Source organism: Gavialis gangeticus, unplaced genomic scaffold, assembly GCF_001723915.1.
Source record: "Gavialis gangeticus isolate Ggan-Ray unplaced genomic scaffold, GavGan_comp1, whole genome shotgun sequence".
Lineage (NCBI taxonomy): Eukaryota > Metazoa > Chordata > Crocodylia > Gavialidae > Gavialis > Gavialis gangeticus.
Genome location: NW_017728998.1, coordinates 35,107,095 through 35,128,757, shown reverse-complemented (window position 1 = coordinate 35,128,757; position 21,663 = coordinate 35,107,095). Strand labels below are relative to the sequence as shown.

The 21,663-nt window shown below is 44.6% G+C and overlaps 1 long non-coding RNA gene across 1 annotated transcript in view; it reads right to left on the bottom strand.

The window, feature by feature from the left end:
• Nucleotides 1–18,261: 18,261 nt before the first annotated feature.
• The window catches only part of LOC109289464, a 15,065-nt gene continuing 11,663 nt past the window's right edge, over nt 18,262–21,663 (bottom strand). Inside the window, exon 3 of the long non-coding RNA XR_002095377.1 lies at nt 18,262–18,356. This is a non-coding gene — a long non-coding RNA (uncharacterized LOC109289464). The remainder of the gene's footprint in view (nt 18,357–21,663) is intronic.

The window sequence follows — 21,663 nt, the reverse complement described above, 5'->3', positions numbered from 1 at the left end:
CTATATGTGCATTAATACACCATTACTACCTCTAATCTGAGGTACTAACTAAATGCTCAGTAGCTGGCACTACTGTGCAGTAGCAATGGCACATGGTCTTTTGTGATGCTTAATGTGCAGTAGACTAATTTTGCCATGACACAATACTGTGCAGTAGAATTAGTCTAATGTACAGTAAGCATCTTGTGTAGACACACCCTTTCAGAGGTAAAATGACTGCTAGTGTTAACTGTGCCACAGTGGACCATTGTATTTCCATTGTCATTTGGAGCATGTCAGGTATAGGAGGGGGCCATGATGAAACTGTTGTGTTAAAACAATCTTCAATTGATACAGGGCCCATTAATGATGGGGGGTTTAGGACTGCTTGACAGGAGTCCAGGCATCATCATGGCTGACTTGGCCCTGAGCACTGGAATGGGTCCTTTCACATCCTTGCCTCTGCTGTGTCATTCACCTAAAGATTTTTTCTTTAAATATTTCATCCATTAGAAGAAGCATATGCATATGATATTACATCAATCAGTTGTATATGACAACACAAAGACAAGAAATGGTACAAACCCCTTCACTTACAACTTAACATCACTGCTGAATAATAGTAAGGATAATGACCTTTTCTCAAATTTGTTCATAACAGCAGTCCAGGAAAACTCTAGATTTCAGGCATAAAGTCTCGCCTTATTCACTGAATTGAGACTGTTTTTCTAGGCAGATCATAACAACACTGAAAACAAAAATAAACATCCTCATTACCAATTTGAATGTTGAGTAGTTTAAAATGATAGAATTCCAAACTATTCTTTTCACAAGGGTCTTTTTTAAATTCCTTTGAAATACTGGCATTTTAAATCTTAAAAATATCTGTTATCACTACATTGTTTAAGAAAAATAAAATGTGCTGATGAAAAGGTAGAATGTACTGGTGGTTAGTTCTCCTTTGGATGTCAGTGGTTTAAGTAATTAGGAGTGTGGTTGTGTCCCTGAGGGTAAGATTACATGAAACTGAGTCGTTCTTCCTGCATAATCTTGTGTCTCTGCTGGCTGAATAAGTTCAAGTTGCCCAGAGGTGATTTTATATGCACATACCTACAATTTTGGAAATGGTCTTAATTTTTTCCTAAGAAAACATGCTCTTTGGGCTCTTTTTAAAGAACCTTTACTCTCCTCTTTTATTTTCCTGGATTTATAAACCTTTAAAACCTACCAAATTAGTATAGTGTCCAAATGAGAAAATTCCTGATCAGTATTTTAAACAGGATATTCTATAGCACAGAATTTGCATTTAAAGTTCATTAAATTTACAGTGGTGTAAACGGAGATCAGAATTTGGCTGTATGATTGAATTCTGACATTGCAATTCAGCAACACAGGATTTTAATATTCTTTACTTAATACAATAAAATCGGGCCTGTGCTACTTTTATGTTAGTATTTATACTTTAAGGTTAAAACATCATGTTTCTGTAGAAACAAAAAGATTCAATTTTTTAACCTGCATCAAGACACTTCTGATATCACAACCCTTCTTCTAGTACAGGGGTTCCCAAAATGTGGTATGCGTGTCCCTGGAGGTATGCAAAACATCTCTTGGGGGTTTGCAGGAGAAATTGTGTAATAGCAGATTTAATTTTTATTATAACAATAATCAACATTTAAGGGGTTAAAATGTAAAACATATGGGCTAGGGACAGACATTCAAAAAGTGGGAGCTTGAATTGATTCAACCTTTGCAGGTTAGTTTAACTTGCAGCGAGTGAGCCGGTTTGCAACAGAACAGATATGTGGGCACATGCCTGCAGTTGCTCAGGCTAGGAGCTGGGGGGTGGCCAGTATGGGCTGAACTGGCCAGAGAAGGGTTTAATTCCCCCCTCTCTATCTCACCGGCAGGGACTTGAGCCAGGTCTGCCAGTGCCTCCCCACCCCCCGCTGCAGCAGCGGGCAGCATGGCCTCTGAAGCAGAGGGGGTGAGGGGGTTAGTCTGCCCTCTACCCCTGGCAGCTGGGTCTACCCTCCCCCAGTCACCACCCAGAGCCCGCATGAGGCTGCCCTGTTTTTATACTGTGTCATGGCTGCCTCTGGGTTGCCCTGCGGGGTAGCCATGGCAGCAGAGCAGACATGGGGCAGCCTTGCGTGGGCTCCAGGCAGCTGTAGCAGGAAGTGCTGGCAGCAGGAGGGGCAGAGGCCACTTTTTCCCCATGTGCCCCACACCAGCTTCAGGATGAGCAGCAGGGAGAGAAATGGCAGCTCAGCGTGTGGCAAAAGCAGCCCTTCCCCCTCCTGCTGCCAGCATCTGCTGCAGCTGCTCAGTGCCAGCTCCTTGCAGCTGCACCTGGAAGCGCTGGCAGTGGGACAGGGAGGGTCTTTCCCCCTGTGCTGAGAAGCCATTTCTCCCCTGCCACCACTGCTCACCCTGAACGGGTGAGCCTGGAGCCAACACAGGGCGCGTGGAGTCAGGGCTACACATGCTGGTCCTCCCTTTACTGCAGGGGCCAGCAGCAGCAGCAAAGGAGCTACTGCGGCTGAGCTACCAAGAAAGGTAGTCCGGCTGCAGAGCAGCCCCAGCCCTGCTGCATGTCCAAGGAGTGGCACCTTGGCATGGCAGAACTGAGGGACGTGTCAGGGGCTAGAAAAAACCCCTCCACAGGCCAAATCCACCCAGCCCATGGTGTCTGGCTGTGCCCCCAACCCAACTACTGGAATGGCTAGTGGGCAAGGCAGACCTGGCTACCAGTTGGAGTAGAGGAGAGATTAACCCCTCTCCTTGTCCCCTCTGCCTCAGGGGCCATGGTGCCCACTGCTCCAGCAAGAGAGGGGAGCAACCAGTAGACCCAGCTCAGGTCTCTGCCGGTGGGACAGGAAGGGGAGAATTAAACCCGTCCCTGACCATACCCCCACCCCTGCCTGTTCCTGCTCCGGCTGGGGAGCAAAGGGCCGGGGCCATTCAAGTTGGGCTGGAGCACAGATCCCAGCCCAGAGACCACGCCAGGATACTGGGGATGCCTGGTTTAACTTAAACAGAAAGGGGTCTGGGACAGACAATGCATAAACTGGTTTGAGACAAATCAGTTAAGTCTGATACTATATTCAACCAGGTTTATCTTAATCTGGTTTTGGCCATTTTGAAACTGGTTTATGTGCACTGTCTGTTTTGTTACAAGTTTAAACCAGTTTCTGATCACTTAAACCAGTTTATATGTAATGTCTGTCCCTAGCCATGTTGGTAGAGGTATGTGGGGAGCTGGTAAATCTAGAAGGGAGCATGCCATAAGAAAAGGTTTGGGAACCTCTGTTCTGGCATATCCAACTTGGAATGGTTTAGTAGGCCTTGTTAGAAGCATCTGTCAAAGTCTTAAAGGCATTTAATATTGGGTTGTTTTTGATACAAGTGAAAGCACTTCTTTATGGGCTGTATATAGCTGCAAACATTCCATGTTTTTTTGATTTACCTTCCTTGTGTCATGTTCCCAACCTCTTTAAAGTACTGTACTCTTTAAATACTGATTAGTTTTTGTTAATCAGCTGATAGGTAATTGAGATGAGCATTGTGAATGCTTTTATTTCTCGAATAATGTCAATGTAGTATCTCCTAGAGATGATGAATGGCAGAGGGGTCAGCACTAACATTCCTTTACTGCTTCCCTAATACATTTCTCTAGATATATTTCAACTGTTGTCTCTTATAGAGACAGACTAAATTGCTATCCAAAACTAAGGAATATTTTAAATCATGAAGTACTACAATAATCTTATTTTATCATTTATTGCCGAACTAAAGCACAAAAAGGCTTCTTAATATTCTAGTTCAGTGTTTTCAGGATTAAATGTTTTCCTGATGGTGGAGTTTAGTAAGGAAGTACAGGGAATGATCTGTAGCTGTCTCTAGTATGTCCCTTGTATCTATCTGTAACTTCTGGGTGAGATTTCAGTCACTTTTTGGTTGTCTTGTATCTCTTGTCACTCCATAAAACACAAGTTGTATGACTGGTATATGACCTAGGGCATTTTCTGTACAAAGGCTGTGTTGTTATTATACATAGCTTGAAAATGTATTTAATGACAATCGGGTACCCTGACCTCTATGGCTTATTTTCTTCTTTAAAAAAAATCTAATTACAAAATTGCATTAAATATCTTACAAAGTAATGGATTATGATCCAAATTAACATTAGACTATTAGCCTAAAGCTGCTAAAGCAGTGAGTGAACTATGGAAAGCATTTTAATAGCCCTTTGACTGGTGGTATCATGGATCTTTTACAGTAAGTTTACATTAAACACAGTATTAAGAAAATCAATAACCTTATGACATAATTCTATTAATAATATGAAATATTGCACAATAAACTGGGAGAGAGTTTGTTACTTTTGTTTCAGGTTATAATTTTTATAGCTATATCTGGTTCATGTATTTGTACTGTTCTGCCTGCATTTAGCTACACAGAGAAACACCCATTTTTAAGATGCTTTAAGTGTGAAGAAGGTACTGAATTGCTCAGCTGAGTCAAGATGGCAGTTCTGGCTATATGCACAAGCAGAACATAAGATGCATAGGAAACTGTAGAGGCAGGAAATAATTGCCAGCACACTGTAGATACCTGTGTAGATTAAGGTGGCTAAATTCTGCTTAAGTCCTACTGTAGGTACCTACATTGTTTTGGAGAACTGAGCCTCAGGCACTGAAGTAAATACCTAAAATATCTCACCAGATGACAGTGCTAAACTGATAACCAGATTTTTTTTTATTAAATAACTGTTTGCTATTTAAAAAATGCTCCTAATTTGTTTCATAAGTCAGCATAAATCCTTTTTGTCTTTATATTAATTTTAACAAAACAAATATATACATGTATTTCAGGGGCAAAAAATGATACTTAATGCTGTTGATTATAACAGAGTGAAAACTGTAGGAACATGAAATTCTTTTCTGGAGTTCAAAACTGAAATTCAATAAAACTATATTTGCAATGAAAGTTACCCAGATAAAAGTTTTGGAGTATTTGACAGCTCTATACACAAATTATGTATCAAAATACATTATTAACCCCTTCCATGCCTTAAATGAGGGCATACAATTAATGTATAAACAGACTGTGCTACATACCTGACATTGTTGCTCCATCAAGGAAAATAACAGACCTCTCTTAGAAGACATGACCTCGGTCCTGTATGGAGGAACAACATAAGGAGTTAAGCAATTTGCATCAAAATGCTAGTAAAGAGCAAATGGTACTTCATTAATATGAATGAAGTTCACAGGATATTTATAAATTACACTAAGCCCCCCATTTAAATATATATATATTAGATAAAAGTTACACATAATGTGTGCGAATAAAGGTCCTATACTGCCATAGCATAGTGTAACAATAAGTAAATATAATGGTTGTGTTCATCTTCATTGACACAGGAACTTAGGTTATGTACCAACAGTAACAGATGTAGCAGTGGATATTAGCTGAAATGAACTCTAGTGTAGTATATCATGGTAATAGGCTTTGTCAATATGAAGCAACGCAATAAAAGCAGGGACTTACATCTATGTGAGGAAGTGAAATAAGGGTCAGATTAAAAGGGACATGCCATTAGTGGTGATATGAGGTATGTGCTTTTCTACTGAAGCATGATATACCATACACACAAAATAATGAGATTCTGAAGCATTAAAAGTATTTTATTAACAGGAGGCTGTTTTCTCGTTATTCCATGATAATGAGAAAGATAATGCATGTCTGTGTAAAGACTAGGAATCAGAGAATTTAGATTTAGCATGCGGTAAAATCATATAAAATTGTGTCAGGCATTGAGACTTAGCCACAATATAGTGTATACAAATAAGTATATAGAGGCTCATGCATGAAGGATGATGCTTATCTTTCATTCACAAGTATGAATGACCCATACAAGAGGGTCTTTTTCTCATAAGTTAAATGAAATATATTTTTCTCTATGGGGTCATTATTCTATGCATTAATGATTAATTTTGTGTTACTGTATTTTTCATATCTATATCACAGAAAAATGAATTAAATCAAGTTCACTCAAAGCTTAAAGGCATTCATTTTAAAACACTGCATACTAATTCAAGAATACTGCTCTGGTATCATAACTATTTAGATTCACAACAATGAGCTCTTTTTTCATAAAGAATTAAATTCCCAAACAATCCTGCAGATTAAAACAAAATAAGAAGGACTAGGCCATCCTTTACAGTTTAATTGCTATCACAACCCTAAATATCAAATTATAATTTTATAACTGTTCAGATTGTCGAGTTGAGATTTTATGAAGAATCAGAATTTGGAGAGTTGGGTGGTCTGTGTTTTATTTTATTAAGAAGCAAAGCTATATTTTTCCATGGATTAAGTCCAACACAGAGAGAACTGTCAGTGAGAAAACAATAGAATTTATCTCCACTGATGTAGCTTGACATATGAACAAGAGCCTGAATTGTTGCCATGGCAATAAATGTGTAGGACTTATGCATGCATTTTCTGCTATAGGATTTTGATTAATGGCATTGACTAAATAGTCTGAAGTAGAAGAAACAGTGCAGAAGGCCTGAGAATAGAGATGGCCTGGAATGGATTTGCCCACTCCATTGCATACTTTTGTGATATTTGAGCTGCCAGGTATCCAAAAAATTATTAGTTGAAGATTTTGCAATCCAGCATGGGTAAGGAATTAAAAACAAAGAAGACATCCTCTATTGACATGAACAATATTATATACATTGTAGCTTTCTTTTAATATATAATGAATCCACTAGTGGAGAGTCATGCAAATGAATGGAGTGGTTGCTATACAAAATTTCCCCGCCCCCCTTTTTAACTGGTGTCAGTTTATAATTCAAACATAAGTCTTAATGCAACAAGGTACTTAAAGTATATGTGTAATTTCAGAATGATATTTAAGGGTAAAAGTAGTTCTGGTGACTTTGCTGGGAGACTAGTGCTTTGGTTGTCTTGCTGAATCAGGACCTTCATTACAATGAGGAAGAGCAGCTTTCAAAGCTCCATTAGGTCCTGGTCCTGTAAGATGCAAAACTCCTTCAGGAAGGCATTTTGATTGAGAAGATTATGTTGTGCTTCTCATAGGAATTGGGCAGAACTTTCCAGGGTCAGACTACTAAAGGAGGACTTTGATAACAGGTGTGTCTAGTTAAAACTCACTTGTTGATTTTAATAAAAATAAAAATCCATTTTACTTTAAGTTTTGTTTTATTGCAGTGGTGCTGGGAGGACCCAACTGGCTTGGAGTTCCATTATGCTGAGCTGTATTTACATCAAGGTTATCATATGGATTATTCACCCAGCTATGGAGTAGGACTGATGGTTCCTCACAAATAATTTATTCAATGAATGTCATGAAATTTAAAAATAAATTAAACGTGTAAAAATATTTAGCCAGATCCAAATTCAAAACAGTCTATAAAATATAACCCATCTTGACTTTGAAGCCACTCAGTTTGTTAAGTGGCTTCAAATCAATCCAGTGAGTGCAGGGCTTTTTTTTTTTTTTTAAGTGCTGGGAGGCTGGGTTGGATGGGGGATGGGTCCGGCCAGGGCAGCTCTCCCAGCTGTGTTTGGTGTGGGCTGCACTGAGCAAACTCAGGTGCTGGCTCTCGCTCCAGCCAGCAGTGGCAGCATGCTGTCATCCTGCATGCAGATGCAGGGGCCCATGCCTCCTGGGAGGGCTGCAGAGCTATGCCAGACTCCTCTGGGGGGGGGGTGTAGGCCCCCAGATCTGCATGCAGGATGAAAGCAAGCTGTTGTCCCTCTCCCAGAGCACTGGGACTGGAAGGGACCTCTGGGACAGCTCACAGACACTGGCCAGCTACAGATGTCAATAGAGTGCAGTTCTTCTGCCCCTCTTTTCCCTCCCTGTTCTTCGTTTCTGTTTCCTTGCAAGCCCAGCTCTGAAATATCCAAAACACTTCCAAAACATTTCAGATTGTTTCGTTTCATTTTGGAAATGTTTCAGAACCTTCCGTTTCATTTTGGATTTGGTGTTTTGGGTGCTGAAATGGGCTGAATCACGTCTGAAATGAAACAACTGCTGAAATTTCTCACAGCCCTAGCAAACATCCATTCCTAGTTTGCCATCACTTTTTAAAATGGCCCTAAGTCCCCTCATATATCTATTCAACCTCATCTTCATCTTATCCTACCTCACTGAAAGATTATCTGTATTTGGGAAACTTTCTCAAAGAACTCAGGCTAGGTACAGCCCCAAGGTGTTATTAATCTAAGTTACGTGGTTTTCTTTAAGCAGCATAGTTTAGATTGGTAGCAAACAGAACACATATTTACTCTTTGGTGAAGGGGAGGGGGTTGCAAATCTTAGACGAGCTCTACCATTTTTGAACCAGTCCATACGTGCTAAACTTCTGTTCTGTTACAGTTATAGACTGATTTCCAACTGCCCTTGTCATTTCTGGCTTGTAAAAGCATCATGTCACACCTGTCCAAAACAGCTAGTGCCTCATTCAAAGAGTGAATTTTCCCTTTATCCTTCAAACACACAGTAGTCCAACTGACACTGAAAAAAACCCACCCTGGAAACATCATTTCTAGCTAACTGTAGTCAGAACCTTCTATTCCTGGGCAAGTTAAAAAATGTGTTCATTTCAGTGTGGCTAATATTCAAAGGTGTTCCAAATTTGCATTAGGAGTAGAAAACAAATTAAGTTAGATAAAAATGGATTGAATTAAGTCTTTATTACACTTATTATGGTATGTTTCACCTGCTTGTATGTTGTATAATGACAAAAAAATTGCAACAGTAAGAGTAAGGCTTGCCTTCACTTAAAAGTAACCTTAGGAAGCCTAATTCGTTCACGTTGTTATGCACTCAATATAAATACATTATGAAGGGTCAGCCATAATTTCCGCATGTTTAATATTACAATGACTCATTTTTCTAAGAGTACAAAAAGTGCTTTTCTCTCTATCTACTTGTACTTGTATTTACTTTTAATATTGAGAAAATTAGGTTGAATATATATAAATAGAATTATTATAAATCACCCAGGAAATGAATGCATATGAAGGATAGGGGGAAAACTAAAAGGAGAGAACAAAGATCATTTCAGTTCTGGGTGATGTATGTTAAAACCAGATGCACTGCCAAGAAATAAGCCACAGGTGTATACTACAGGGGAAAGTTTAATTTGAAGGGCTTGCTGTATCCACAATATATATATCCCAGCTGTACTTTTATGTTAGTTATATATGCACAATATACACAGAGTTGGTAATGGCTCACTTCAGAAACACATGAATTGATGGACACTAGACATGTGCAAACCATTTTACTCAAACATGAGAAAAAGTTGAAATCAGTTTTGATTCAAATTTCACTTCAAGAGCAGAAATGATTTGCTCAAACTTTATTAAGTCTCCATAAAATGTTGCTCCCTTTGGATAGTCATATGCTTTTTAAGCTGCCTCCTACTGGTAAATACTAAATGTAGACGTGTTCACAAAGGAGAAAAAAAAAGTTGGAGTAAATCACATAGCATTTTCCAATGTCATCTGGATCTATCAGAGAAGCCAACATTGTCTGAACTCAAATCTGTCAGAGTTTAAAAAGATATTGCAACATATGAAAAACACAGATAGGGCTGAATGAAAACAAACCTTTTCACACGTTTATCTTTTGTGGAACTTCAAGCCTCGGGAGCTGTTGCCCTGTGGTTTTGACACCAATAATTTTGGACTTTTTTTCAAATTGCAGCATTGATTTGAGAGTTCAACTGTCTAGCACCATTGTAAAAACTTAGATTTCTACACAGTTAGGTGTGTAGATGAAAAGTGAGACCTCTGCTTAAAAGGCAATTAATTGGAAGAGGGAAGAAAGGGGACTTTTTTTTTACAAATCCTTACATAACTTTATTGTGTGGAACCAATTTGCCATAAATCATCTAATCAAGAACAGAAGATGATAAACTCTATAAAAGGTAATACATTGCTGCATTTTTGTTCATAATTAGCATTTTTTCCATTCTCTTTCAGTACTTTCCTGCTTAATTCCTCCAGGATATGAGCTTTTTGCAGAAATAATCAGCCTCATTTTCTGTATCCAACAAACTACACGCAGAACATTGGCTTGGAATTTAGACTATCTAAATTGATAATAACTACATATTCCTAAAATATTTTTAAAGTGTTTAGTTTTTGACATTTTGTGTCATGTTACATGAGGTTACAGCCCCTGAAAGATTCCATTATACTGTGCAGGTTTATTAGTTGGCATAATGTGGTATGACACAGTTTAGCCATACATAGAGCTATTTGAGGTGTCAGAAACCTTCAGGATCAATATTCATTATCAATTTGTCGAGCCAGAGTTCCTGTTCTACATTTTTGAAGCACATGCAAAGAAAACATTGTCTTTGATGTAGTCTTGTATATTACTATATCAAATTAAATGATAAATTAGATATAGTAATCATGTATGGTGTAAATTTTATAGTAACAACAGATTTTAATAATAGACTATGCTCTTTAAAGGAAGTACCTTTGTTCTAGTCTCTCCAAACAAAACAGTCTGCCTTAAAAAAAAGCTGTTTCATTTTATATTGGAAAAATACAATGTGACATCTGGAGAATAAATTGTTCAGTCAGCCAGAAATACGCCTTGTAAAAATTGCTTAGGTTTCTGTAACAAGATTATTTACTGCGACTGTTCACCTATAATACAGCACACTTTTGAAATGGACCTTTTATGAAACACATCAAGCACTGTGGAAATGTATTCAGTGCATTAATCGACAACACTGCACACTTTACAGCACTTTTAGAACAGATTTTGAAACTCAGACCATCTAATGAGACAGAAAGTTTTTCTTTCTAGTCATTCCAGTCATGTTTTATGTTAAGCCCTTAGGGTATTTAACATAATGCAATAGGCTTTTTAAAAATGCAAACAAACAAAATGTATTACTCGTTGGATGAGTATTGAGCTTAGATTGTGTTTTACTCATATTTCTGTTGCCTATATATAAGGCAAATATTGCACGTATCTCGTGCCCTAGAGCTTTATAAATATTTAAGTAACTTGATTTAATTCAAATGAGAGATTTTTCAAAAGCTGTCAGTTTCTAAACATAACTTTGCATATAGTAATTGATGGCCTACAATCCCTTTATGATTCTACTTGTGCCAAGAGGAGGTCCTAAATCAGAGAGGAGTGGAGTTCAGTTGTTATAGCTCTGGGTGACCAGAACATGAAAGCCTAAAATAACCTAAATAAGAACCCCAAATCTGTGAGCAGCCACATGACTAAGGTGCTGAGCATTGAAATGCCAGTTAGAGATGGGGTAAAAGTGGCTTATGCAAAGGGGAACATGGTAACTCCAAATTTAAAGATAAATTCAACTAGTGAGATGTGAGGTTGGCTGTTCTGTGAATCTCAAGTGGAATAATAGAAAGCAAGTAGGTTAGTTTTTGACTATAACACAGTGATAGGGCTGTGGAGAATTTCCAGGTGTATGAATCAAAAACATATGATCAGTCTGTTCAAATAGTAAAATAGGTATGTAACCCGGGTGGTATTCCAAGATACCTTTTAATGAGAGAACAATACTGGGAACATAATCAGTATAAACCAAGGGGTATAGGGGACACTACAACACCCCGAGGGGGCAGGATTCAAAGGTTAGACACTTATAATCATAGACATATTCATCCAGTTGACAAAAGACACGGTTAACCAAAATATAAAACACAAACAGCAGAAGAAACAATACTGGCTGGTGAAATATAAAAGGCACAAAATACAAAATGTCAAATAACAAGGAATATAGGGCCTAGGTACCTGCAGTGGGGAGAAAGGAGGAAAACACAATGATCCCTTTTCACCGCAACAAGGATTTCTCTGTGTTACTTTACTCACCCCAGCTGAGACTTGAACTTAGATCTCCCACATGGTAGGCAGAAACTGTAACACATAGTGTTAGCACTGTGCCAAGCTGCTAGGGGTCTTGACCTTCTGGGAGCTGCCTGGCCCCTTACTGGAGGAGCTGGAAGCAGAGCTGGGAATCTTTCAGGTCACTGCTCAGATCCTTGTTGGAGCTGGGGAGCCTCTCCTGCTGGCTGCAGCCTCTTATAGGGATCCTCTCCTGGTGGCTGCATTCCGCGCTGCTGAGGGTCCAACTGCTGCCTGCAGGTCCCGCTCCTTCAGGGTCTTCTGGGGCAACTGCTCCCAATCCGCTGTGTGAGAAAGAGAAAGAGTCAGAGGGCTCCAAAGCACAAGGGCTAAACAAAGGCTCAGCAACCCCAGGTCCATAGCCCTAAAGAGCCCGGCAGAAATCTCCCTTACCCAGGTGTTTCTGGAGGGGAGGGGCAGGGAGCTCCAATGCCGGTATAAAGAAGAGCCCAGAACAGGCAAGAGGAGGGAGTGTAGAACCGGAAGGAGGAGGAGGAGTGAGCCGACACGCTGCAGGGAACTCTGAGGGCGGCATGGAGAGCTGGTAGGAGACTCTTGCAGAGAGTAAGCCCCACAGAGGGAACTTAGAGCAAGGGCTGCTGACCCCGGGGGGCTTAGAACTGTTTGTTACCAGGCCCGGAGTGGGCGGAACCCAGCAGAGTTTTGTACTGTAAAGTTCCGAATAGAGGGGCACGCTAGATTTTCGGTACCGTAAAGTCCCTAAAAGTGGCACAAGCCAAAATGGTGTCACCAAGGGACCTAATGTGATAAGGGGAATCGTGGCAACCTCAACAAGAGGCTCAGAGAGCCACCAAAGAGAGGAAAAGGTCAGAAAAGAGGGACTGACCTCACAAAAGTCAATTTTGTTTGCTTTCGGCTAAAAGCAGCCAGAATAATAACTCAGGCCAGGAGTGCTTGGTTTTGTTTTCTTGTTTTCTGGGGGGTTTTTTGTTTGCTTGGAATGGAGGTCACATTGAAAGACCAACTGGCTGATCAGAACCCGGTGGAACGGGCGAGGGTGTAGGGGTGGCGGAGCCCTCAGGAACATAGGACCTCACGGGACGATTGTGGGACTACTAATGGTACTACACATCCAGGTACTGAACCATGTCCTTTAACACCAAGTCATGGCAAGTGAAATGTAGGTGTGTAGATCTCTAATTAGAAACGGTCTCACCATAGTTGACTGGCAGGCAGTGTCCTACAGGTCTGCAAGTGACTGGGATACTTGACATGCTGGCCCAGCTCTCTGCCAGCTCTTTGAGACTCCTTCCTTGTGGTCCATCGCTGGTCTCCCCTGAGTCAGCCACACTGCCCCTTTTATCCCCCTCCAGGTGACCCAAGGGGCCAATCAGGGGACATGGAGGTTGAGTCTCTGGGGCCTGATTGGTGAGGAAAGGGAATCCCAAGTCCTCCCATCGTCTTTTACCCTTTCAAAACCCCTGGGCTAAGTCACTACCAGCCAGCCCATCACAGGTAAATACCTAGAATTATAGAATTATAGAAAATTAGGGTTGGAAGGGACCTCAGGAGGTCACCTAGTGCATCCCCCTGCTCAAAGTAGGACCCTCCCCAAGTAGATCATTCCAGCCAGGGCTCTGTTGAGTTGGGCTTTAAAAACCTCCAAGGATGGAGATTCGATCACCTCTTTATGTAACCTGTTTCCAGTACTTCACTACTCTCCTAGTGGGGAGGTTTCTGCTAATATCCAACCTAAACCTCCCTTGCTGCAACTTGAGAACATGCTCCCTTGTTTTGTCATCTGCCATCACTGAGAACAGTCTAGCCCCATCCTCTTTGTAACCACACTTCAGGTAGTTTAAAGGCTTATATCAAATCCCCACCCCCCATCAGACTTCCCTTCTGCAGACTAAATAAGGCCAGTTCCCTCAGCCTCTCCTCATAAATAATGTGCCCCAGCCACCTAACCATTTTTGTTGCCCAAAATGTCACAGTACTCCAGAAAGAGCCTCACCACTGCAGAATAGAGGAGAATAATTGCTTCCTTTGATCTCCTGGTAACACTCCTACTAATGCAGCCCAGTATGCTGTTAGGTTTCCTTTACTGGCAACGATGGCACACTGCTGGCTCATATCCATCTAATTGTCCACTGTAACCCCCAGGTCTCTTTCTGTTGAGCCTCTACTTAGCCATTTGGTCCCCAAGGCTGTAGCAATGCAAAGGATTTTTCCATCCTAAATGCAGACCTGTGAGCTTGTCCTTGTTGAGTCTCATGAGATTTCTTTTGGTCCAGTCCTCCAATTTGTCTAGGTCATTCTGAATCCTAGCCCTACCCTCCAGCGTATCTACTACATCCCTCAGCTTAATGTCATCAGTGAACTTGCTTAGGGTGCAATCCATCCCATCTTCCAGATCGTTAGTGAAGATATTGAACAAAACTGATCCCAGGACTGACCCCTGGGGCACTCCACTTGATACCACCTGCCAACTAGACATTGAGCCACTGATTACTTACTACCCATTGAGCCCAATGATCCAACCAGCTTTGTACCCACCTTATAGTCCTTTCATCCAACCCATACTTCTTCAGCTTGCTTGCAAGAATGCTGTGGGAGACTGTCTCAAAAGCCTTGCTAAAGTCAAGGAATATCACACCCACTGCTTTCCCCGTAACCACAAAGCTAGTTATCTAATCAAAGAAGGAAATCAATTTGGTTAGGCATGACTTGCCCCTGGTGAACTCATGCTGACTGTTCGTGAACACTTTTTTCTTCTCCGAGTACTTAGAAATAGATTCTTTATGGACCTGCTTCAGGATTTTTCTGGGGACTGACATGAAACTGATTGGTCTGTAGTTCCCTGGATGCTCCTTATTTTTTTTCTTAAAGATGGGTACTATATTTTTCTGGTTTGCAACTGTCTGAGACTTTTCCTGATCATCATGAGTTTTCAAAGGTAATGGCCAGTGGCTCTGCAATTTCATCAGCCAACTCCTCCAGCACTCTTGGATGCATTGCATCAAGCTCCATGGACTTGTATACATCTAGCTTTTCTAAATAGCCTCTAACCCAGGGGCTGTCAACTGTTTCAGGTGGAGGGCCACTTAGGGAGTTTTAGTAAGCTGTTGAGGGCCACATGGGCAGCCCTGCCCCTTGACTGGTGCCCCATCCCCTAGTCACCATCTTCGGACCAGAAGTCCCTCCCCTGACCTCTGACCCTTGCCAGTGGAAGTCCCTCCTCTTGCCCCTGGAAGTACTCCTTTGGGGAAAAAGGTTTGTTATCTTAGAACCGGAAAAAAACAAATTAAGTACTAAAAATCAAATACCCATAATATTATATTTTAATTGAATTAACTAAATATTTTTGTCCTGATATGTGTGTGTTTCTGCTTTATATGTAGAAGTGATGGCATAATAGCTCAAAATGCAGTCTTACTCTTGTATAGTGTGCGGGGTGTGCAGAGGTGTTGGGGGGTATGCATGGGTGGAAATGGGTTTTGGGGCAAGCCGTGGATGTGTGTGCGGTATTTGTGGGATGTGTGATTGTGTGTGGAGGAGGGTGTGGCTGTAGGGTTTGTAGGAAGGTTTTGAGTGTATGTGAGGTGTGCATGGGAGCGCCCTGTGCACTCCCCACTGAGTTGATCTGTACCCGTCCCTACTTTTCAATAATCCAGAGCCCAAGGGTGAGCTGCCAGTGGGTAACTAGGCCTCTGATATGCAGGGGAGCCTGGGCCTCCCCCCCAATGTGGTGCTGTGGCCAGGGGCTGGCCATGGGGGGAACCAGCTGGGCCCTTGCTGCCCGAAGCCTTGTGCACAGGTTTGCACTCTGACGTCCCCTGCTGCTGCCAGGAGGCTGAGAGCCACCAGGGAAGGGCCTGGTAGGCCCAGGAGGCAGTGTGGGGGACTCTTACAGCCACTGGAGGTGGAACAAGCCAGCAGAAACATGGCCCAGTGTGTGGGGAGGTGGCACAGAACTTGCATGATGTGGCTGAGGCTTGGGGTGGCAATGACCCTGCTCCACCATCAATGAGTAGCCTGGGAGGAGCCACTACCCCAGGGGAAAGGCCTGCTCCACCCCCTGCAGGGGCCTTGATGCCTGGCATCAGCTTACCCCCTGGCCCTAGGATGGGTGGGGAGGCTGCACCAGGAGCTGGAGTGGAGCCACAGTCACTCTTCTGTTCTGGAAGTTCCTGCAGCTTCCAGGAGGCCAGAGGCCCTGGGGAAGCTCCTAGCCAGCGCCAGGGGCAGTGTATGTGTGTGTGTGGGGGGGTGCCTGAGGCCATTGGGGTTGGCAGAGACATGGCCTGGGACATGGGAAGCCCAGGGAGGTGGCGTGGAAGTTGCATCCTGCGCCTGAGGCTTAGGATGGGAACAGCCTGACTGCTCCCCCCATGGGCAGTCCCTGAAATGTGCCACTTCCCTGGGGGGAAGGCCCAGCCCCCCACCCCTCAGGGGCCTGATGGCAGCTCATCCTCTGGCCCCAGGATTGCCAGGGAGGCTGAGTCAGGAACCAGAATGGAGTCGCAGCCACTTTTTTGCTCTGGAAGCTGCTACAGTTTCCCTCGGCTTCCTGTGCCCTGGGCTGGGACCCTGCAAGGTCATGCCACCCCCAGTGGCCTTGGGAGGCAACCCATGCTGCCCTCAGGGCCATCCAGGAGTTTCCCTGGGACCCCTGGGCTCCTCATGGTTGCAGGAGCTTCCAGAGCAGAAAAGCGGCGATGGCTCTTCTCCTGGTCTTGGCACAGACTCCCCACCCATCCTGGGGCCAGGAAGCAAGCTGCTGCTGGGACTCTGCAGGGCAGGAGGGCCCAGGCCTTCCCCTCAGGGCAGTGGAACCCACTGGAGCCTCCTGTGGGGGGCACAGCCAGGCCATTGCTGCCACAAGCCTCAGGCACGCAATTCAATTTACACGCCACCTCTCCATGCTTCCCATGCCCCAGTCCACATCTCTGCCTCTCATGCCTCTCCCAGTGGCCCCAGGTGCCCCACTGTGCTTCTCCCAGGGCTGGACAGTGGGGTTGGGAGCCAGCAACAGTCAGGCAATGCCGTGGGGCTAGTTCCAGTGGGGCACAGAGCAGGGCGGCAGGAGCCCAGGGCTCAGCTGGCTGAACTCTATGGAGTCAGGCTGGGCTGCCCCAGCAGGGAGAGGGGGGAGCCACCCCACTCTGGGCCCTATCAGCACTGGCCCTAGGACACCAGCACTGGCTCTTGTGTGCTCCCTTGCTCCTAGCTCCCCCACACCAACCCTGTGATCAGGTAGGGACCAGTGTGTGTAGCTCTGACTCCACCCTTACCTGAGTTTCCTGCTCTGGCACAGGCGGGAACATCCCCATGGTCCCAGGCCAGAAGCCCCTGCTAAGCAGGGGCTTCCAGCTGGGGGGGGGGTGTTGGGCAGGCCCTGCTCTTTCAGGGGCCTGCCATGGCTTCCCCTGGGTCCTACTGCCCCTGGCTCCTGTCATTTTTGACAGGAGCCAGAGGCAAATAAATATTAATTAAAAAAAAAAAATTAGGGGCTCCACAGGCCAGACAGAATGGCCTAGTGGGCCAGATCTAGCCCATGGGCCATATTTTGCCCACCCCTGCCCTAACCTGTTCTTTCACCTCTGTGGGCTGCTCACCTTCTCCCCAAACTGTGCCGTCTGGTGCAGTAGTCTTACCTTGCCTGTGAAGACTTAACTAAAGAAGGCATTGAGTGCTTTATCCTCTTCCTCATCACCTATCCTTAGGTTGCCTCCCCATTCAGTAAGGAACCCACACTTTCCCTGACCTTTCTTTTGTTGTTGACCTACTTGTAGAGACCCTTCTTGTTACCCTTCATGTCCTTAATAGCTGCAAGTCCAATTGCATTTTGGCCTTCCTGATTTCATCCCCCATCCCCAAGCAATATTCTTATACTCCTCCCTAGTCATCTGTCCAAGCTTCCACAGCATGAAAGCTTCCCTTTTGTGTTTAAGATCACTGAAGAGTTGTCTGCTAAGCCAAGCTGATTGCCTGCTATATTTTCAATTCTTCCTGCACATTAGGATAATTTGCTCCTGTGGTCTCAGTATGTTTTCTTAAAAATACAACTAGCTCTTCTGGACTCCTTTCTCTCTCAGACTGGCTTCCCAAGGGATCTGGTCCATGAGTTTCCTAAGAATGTCAAAGTCTGATTTTCTGAGGTCCAGGGGCCTTACTCTGTTGTTCTCTTTTCTTTCTTTTGTCAGGATACGGAATTCAATCATCTCATGGTCACTGCTGCCTAAGTTGCCATCCACTTCTATATCCCCCACCAGTTCTTCCCTATTTGTGAGCAGCAGGTCAATAAGAGCATGACCCCTAGTTGGTCTCTCCAATACCAGGAATTTTTCTCCAAAATTCTCCAGAAACTTCCTGGATTTCCTGTGCACTGCTGTACTGCCCTCCCAGCAGATGTCAGGGTGACTGAAGTCCTGCATGAGAACCACAGCTTGTGATCTAGAAACTTCTGCCAGTTGTCTGAGGAAAGCCGCATCTACCTCATCCTCCTGACTAGGTGGTCTATAGCAGACACCCTTGTTGCTCTTCTCTCTAACCTTAACCCAGAGACTTTCAACAGGCCTATCTCCAGTTTCATACTGGAACTCTGAGCAATCATAAGGCTCTTTTAAATACAGCGCAATTCCTCCTCCTCTTCTCCCCTGCCTGTCCTTTCTGAACAGTTTGTATCCATCCATGAAAGTAATCCAGTTACGTGAGCTATCCCACTAAGTCTCTGTTATTCCAATCATATCATAGTTCCTTGACTGTGTGAGTTCTTCCTGCTTGTTTTTAAAGCTCCATGCATTCATATACAGACATCTGAAGTAAGTAGCCCATTACTCTACTTCCTCAGGAAGAATGAGGAGGCCTCCCCTGTTCCCCCCTCCTCCTTATGCTTCCTCCAGGTCTCCCACTTCCCTGAGGGATTTGTTTTCCAGTCCCCTGCAAAACTGGTTTAAAGCCCTCCTCACTAGGTTAACAAGCCTGTCTGCAAAGATGCTTTTCCCTCTTTCTGTCAGGTGGATCCTGTCTTATCCTATCAATCCTTCTTCTTGGAGAGAAGAATCTAACTGGTGTTTAGTTTAAGAATGGTTGTTTTATACACTGAAACTCATAATAAGAAAAGTGGCTTTCTTCCAGTTGCCAAATACAGGGCAAAGTTCTTTCTTACTTCCTTGACTGAATAGGAAAAAGTGTCATCTTCACTGGCAATTACTTTGACTAACATGTGGTGCAAAATTAGTTTTAGACTGTTCAGAGAAATTGAGCCAGATTATCCTGGACCAACATACTTTCCAAAAATAGCAAATAAAAAAAATAGGGATTCTATTAGGTTCTAAAAGAAAGCAGCTATGGCCTGAGGGACACAATATGCAAGAAAGTGAAGTTAAACATATTTAAACATGCCTGCTTCTCAGTTGTTTAACTTTGTTTGTATTCCTGAGACACTGTGGGTCTCTCTACATGTGCATTGAAGTGTGACTAGATTTACTGAGCATTAAGCTGATTTGCAGTAAGCGATTTTTGGGTAGGTGACTATACGTGCAGACAACTGGCACTAAATTTAGTGCCAGGTCCCTCCAGTCCTGCCATGTGCCCCTGTGGCCACTGGGTGGAGCTGCAGCCTCTGGCCCCAGCTGTCAGCACTTGGCAGTCATCTTTAAAACACAGCCCTGCACTGTGACGACTGGGAAGCCAGTTTCAGTGCTCAGAGGAGCAGTGTGGCATTCACAGAAGCAGCACGTGGCAGCTCTGTTCATGACCCCTCCCTGTTCCTGAGCTATGGCTGTCTCGGCCCCTAGCACTAGCAGTGAAAGGAAGGGTATCCTAATCCTGCTTGTTGCCTCAGTTGCACTGCTGGCCTGCCACATTCATGGTCACTTAGCCCATGGCCATTTTGCTCCACCCAGCTCCCCCACATGCAACAACTATCTGACCAACCACTGTGTGCCCTCCCAGGGGCCCCACCATCATGCAGATGCTGCCACCTGCCACACTGATGAGGGGCTCTAGGAGGCCACTGCTGGGGCCACCATGGCCCTCCTGGTCCTCCTACCCCAATGACTCTGGGTCCACTGCACCAGCCAGGACTGGTGGTAGCGCCTGGTGCAACATGACTGGGATGATGAGCAGTGAGTTGGCACCTTTAGGATGACTCGGACCCCACTTGCTGACCTGCTTCATCAGCTCCAGCCCCACCTCAGGTGTCAGGACATTGGCATATGCCTCACCCTCCCTGCCAACACCCACTTGGCTATAGTGCTGCTCAAGCTGGCTGCTCCTCCCAGCCTACAGTATGTGGGGCACTTGTTTGGGGTGGCAAGGCCAAGGCTGGGGTGGCCATTCTGGAGGTGTGCGGTGCCTTCCAGGATGTGCTGACAGACACCATCCTCCATGTCCATAATGCCCAGGTAGTGGGCTCAGGGTTCTGTGCACTGGGGTTCCCCCAGTGTATTGGGTCCCTGGATGGGATGCACATTTTGGTGACCTGCCCACCCCACAAAGACCAGTCACAGGGGGTTCCACTTGGTCCTGCAGGTGGTCATTGATTACCAGGGGACCTTTACCCATGTCAGCACTGGCTGGAGGAACTCTGGACTGGGACCACCGGTGGAGAGTTAGCATTTCACACCAGGAGTAGAGGACCTGCAGCTGAGCAGCATCATCATTCCACCCCTGCTCACTGGGGACACAGCATACCTGCTTCTCCCATGGCTGATGAGGCCCTACACCAGGCACCTCTGGATCTGTGCTGGATGAGAGGAGGCTCAGGCTGCCTCCTGGAACTGGCACTGGGCACAGCCTGCACCCAATGACGGGGAAGATTTCTGCTGCTGCCGGTCCCGGGGGGCAGCAGAAGCCTCCTGTCATCCAGCACACAGATCAGGGAGCTCACAGCCCCAGGAGGAGTCTGGCACAGCCCTGCAGCCCTCCCTGGGGTGCGAGCCCCCAGATCTTTGCACTAGATGACAGGAGGCTGCTGCTGCTGTCTGGGACTGGTGCTGAAGCCAAGCATGCCTGGCTTAAAAACTTGAAATGTTTTGAAATTTTGAAACATTTTGAGTGCTCTTGTTTCATTTCAAAGCCTTTTGTTTCATTTTGATTTCACTGTTTCAAGCTTGAAACGTGTCAAAACAGCTTCAAAATGAAACTCCCGGTGAAATTTTGCACAGCCCTACTAGACAGCTCCACTTCACAGACCCCCATCCTGGGACTCACAGAGACTGAGACTGTTGTACATAGTTTTGACACTGAGAAGTGGGTTTTTTTATTTTTGGTGGGTGGACAGGATGGTGGAGGGGCTTTGTTAGTTGAGGGGGAACGAGGAGAGGGGAGTTTATTGGTTGAAGGGGAAGGGGCTCTGTGTGTTTGGGAGAGATGGTCCCAGGAGCTCTGTGTGTTGAGAGGGTAGGGATAGAGGTGGGTGTTATGGGAAGAATAAAGCTTTTTTGTCCCAACATGTGCCTGGCCTGAGAGTGGTGCTGGGGTGGGCAGGGGGTAGGGCATGTATAGGTGGTGGGACAGGTATCCTAGAGAGGGGAGTGCTCCATGAGGTGGTCCACCAGAGCCTTCTGCATATGTCCTGGCCCCCGCTTATGGGTGCATGGTTCACCTGGGACCTCACTGGGGGGACCTGCCACTGTCACAGTAGCTCATGCTTCTGTCATCAGGCCACCTCGGCCTGGCGTGCCTCCTTTGCCCAGACCTCCTGGAACAACTCTCCCCAGGCCTTGCAAAAATTGTGGAACACACAAACTTCTACAATGCCCCGG